Raw genomic sequence first — 4061 nt, 5'->3', positions numbered from 1 at the left:
CTTGGGTAGTGGCGTAGTGCGATGCTAGGGTTGGAGTGGGTTGTCATGCGGGTGTTTTTTATTGTTCTTTGGCTAGGATGAAAGTGCAAAGGTCATAACTGGCTACACTAAATTCGGGGCTGTTTGGGTATAGGAAGTACAAACCTAAATTTGCTGAGTAAATTACGTGTATTTATGTCACCATTAGATATGGTGGAAGAGATGCACCTATCTGAAATTTCGGATTCAGGCTTGGGTATCGGGTTTTATGCCCACCATGACATGCACCTATCCTATTTCTTGCACCCGCCAAGTTATGAGACTGATATGTATGCCTGGTTGGATATCCTACCAGCTATCAGTAAAAAATGGATCCAAAGTTACAAAAAAACAATCACACTGTCACAACTTTAAAACATGAGTGCATATGGCATTGTGTCTACATGAAAATGAATTGAAAATTCGTAGCAACGCACGAGCACTTTGCTAGTCACATAAAGCATTCTTATCATGAGTCCCATGCATAAAATTATTACTCTCCACATAAGCATAATCAATTTTATTAGTTGTAGTGGGAGCAAATTCAACAAAGTAGCTATCATTATTATTCTCATCATCAAATATAGGAGGTATATTATAATCATAATCAAATTTATCCTCCATAATAGGTGGCACCAAAAGACTACTATCATTATAATCATCATAAATAGGATGCAAAGTATCATCAAAGTAAATTTTCTCCTCAATGCCCGGGGGACTAAAAAGATCATGCTCATCAAAACCAGCTTCCCCAAGCTTAGAATTTTCCATAGCATTAGCAACAATAGTGTTCAAAGCATTCATATTAATAACATTCCCACTAGCATGCATATAAAGTTCCATGGATTTTTTAATTCTCTCTTCAAACACATCATGTCCTAATTCAAGATAAAGCTCATAAAGATCTCTCATATTTTTGTTGTTTTCCATTATGCCTAACTAGTGTAAACAAGAAACAAAAAGTTGCAATTGCAGGATCTAAAGGAAATAGCTTCGAGCACAAACACAATGGCGCCAGAAGAGTACTGTTAACTGGAACCGGAGTATGAGTGCCTTTTACCTTTCCTCCCCGGCAACGGCGCCAGAAAATAGCTTGATGTCTACGCCCCCTCCTTTTCCTGTAGACAGTGTTGGGCCTCCAAGAGCAGAGGTTTGTAGAACAGCAGCAAGTTTCCCTTAAGTGGATCACCCAAGGTTTATCGAACTCAGGGAGGAAGAGGTCAAAGATATCCCTCTCATGCAACCCTGCAACCACAAAGCAAGAAGTCTCTTGTGTCCCCAACACACCTAATAGGTGCACTAGTTCGGCGAAGAGATAGTGAAATACATGTGGTATGAATAAGTATGAGCAGTAGCAACGGCACCAGAAAAGTGCTTTGCCCAGGACAGTAAACAAGCAGTAGTAACGCAGTAAAACAGTAAACAAGCAGCGATAGCAGTATTTAGGAACAAGGCCTAAGGATCATACTTTCACTAGTGGACTCTCTCAACATTGATCACATAACAGAATAGATAAATGCATACTCTACACTCTTTTGTTGGATGATGAACACCATTGCGTAGGATTACACGAACCCTCAATGCCGGAGTTAACAAGCTCCACAATTCAATGTTCATATTTAAATAACCTTAGAGTGCATGAAAGATCAACACGACTAAACCAAGTACTAACATAGCATGCACACTGTCACCTTCACACTATGTAGGAGGAATAGATCACATCAATACCATCATAGCAATAGTTAACTTCATAATCTACAAGAGATCATAATCATAGCCTACGCCAAGTACTAACACGGATGCACACACTGTCACCATTACACCGTGCAGGAGGAATAAAACTACTTTAATAACATCACTAGAGTAGCACATAGATAAATTGTGATACAAAACACATTGCAATCATAAAGAGATATAAATAAGCACTTCACTATGCCATTCATAACAGTGAATAAGTATTCTGTGAAATATAGCCTAAGAGACCCACACGGTGCACACACTGTCACCTTTACACACGTGGGACAAGGAGTCTCCGGAGATCACATAAGTAAAATTCACTTGACTAGCATAACGACATCTAGATTACAAGCATCATCATATGAATCTCAATCATGTAAGGCAGCTCATGAGATTATTGTATTGAAGTACATAGGAGAGAGATGAACCACATAGCTACCGGTACAGCCCCGAGCCTCGATGGAGAACTACTCCCTCCTCATGGGAGACAGCAGCGTTGATGAAGATGGCGGTGGTGTCGATGGAGGAGCCTTCCGGGGGCACTTCCCCATCCCGGCGGCGTGCCAGAACAGAGACTCATGTCCCCCAGATCTTGGCTTCGCGATGGCGGCGGCTCTGGATGGTTTCTCGTACCGTGGCATTTTCGTATCGAGGTTTTAGGTCGAGGGGGCTTAAATAGGCGAAGAGGCGGCGTCAGAAGGTCAACGAGGTGACGACACCATAGGGGGGCGCGGGCCACCCCTAGGCCGCGCCGGCCTATGGTCTGGTGGGCCTGTGGCCCCCCTCTGGCGACTCTCGGGTGTTCTGGATGCTTCCGGGGATTCTAAGATGCTGGGCGTTGATTTCGTCCAATTCCGAGAATATTTCCTTACTAGGATTTCTGAAACCAAAAGCAGCAGAAAACAGCAACTGGCCCTTCGGCATCTCGTCAATAGGTTAGTTCCGGAAAACGCATAATTATGACATAAAGTGTGCATAAAACATGTAGATATCATCAATAATGTGGCATGGAACATAAGAAATTATCGATACGTCGGAGACGTATGCGCCCTTCCGAGCTCGTCAGCGCCGCGCCCTCGCCGTTCCCTGCTGCTAGGCGCAAGTTCTGCAGGTCCCCGTGTTGCTCCTCCCCGCCACGCTGCCCGCACATCCGGCCGCTTGTTTCTCTTCGTCACGCACGCGTGCCCATAAGTTGTTTGACAGGAGTTGTTTTCCAGTGCAGGTCAACGCATGCCTGGACGCCTTGGTTCACGGTGCTGTGTTGGTGTAGTGTACTGTTGATCTCGTGGTGCTGTGGTGATGGCATGTAACTCGTACGCGGGGCAGATGTTCTTTCGAGTTTCTCCCCGTGAAACCAAGTGCGTCGTTGCCGACACTAGAAAGTTCGACCTCGACCGCGGAGACCTTCAACGCAAACCCGAAGTTCTCCACCGGACGATGAAGAATGGAACCTTCAAGTTCTCCTTTCCGAAGGCCGATACCCCGGCTTCATCTTCTTCCTCTTCAATCCGGCGTCCACCCTTGTTTGGATACAGTGAGACCTAGAACCTAACCAGCCCTATTTTATAAATGTGTATCTATATCTTGTTGCATCAAAACATACCACGTGTGCATCGCATATCTTGCGGGTTCGGATAATAGCATATCACCTAATACTTAAATATGGAATTGTGCGGGATTGCTTATCTCTTGTCCCGGTTCCATTTAAATTTGCGTAGTGCACCCATGCCATGCTTATACCATGCTAACCACCATTTAAATTTGTCGGTAGAAAATGCAACTCCAACCTTAATTGTTTGTCCAGGGTTCCGACTCCGCTTAAATTGGATAAGTGCATCGCATCATACATGCCATGTCATGCATATCATCTTTATCATGCCGGATCTTCTTTATCCGTAGTAGTAAGACTTGCATGCGTTGTGTGTTCCAGCATTTGCTTCTTCCCGGATAGGATCACGAAGTGGTGTGGTGAGATATGACAAGTTCTCCGGATGTTCCTCGGCAAGCTTTAACAGGCAAGCATTTTCCCTATACTCCTGTCCCTGCAGGAGTCGCTCACCTATTTTATTTTGCCTTCTCCCTCATGCTATCCTTAAGTTGCGTTCTTGTCACGTGTCCTTTCCACTTGTTACCTCAAGCAAACCATATTGCCACCACCAACCACCAACCTTCTACAGCTGTTGTTTGGTTATCGGGTCTGCCTTGCGAGTCGTAATGCATGCTAGTGCTTTTATATCTTGTTACCATTATCGCTATCTTATCGGGTTATCTATTGGGGAACATGACACATGGTTTATCGATATATC

The sequence above is a fragment of the Lolium perenne genome, chromosome 4 (assembly GCF_019359855.2).
Source record: "Lolium perenne isolate Kyuss_39 chromosome 4, Kyuss_2.0, whole genome shotgun sequence".
Lineage (NCBI taxonomy): Eukaryota > Viridiplantae > Streptophyta > Magnoliopsida > Poales > Poaceae > Lolium > Lolium perenne.
The sequence above is the reverse complement of the archived record's forward strand: the minus strand, read 5'-3'. Positions refer to the sequence as shown.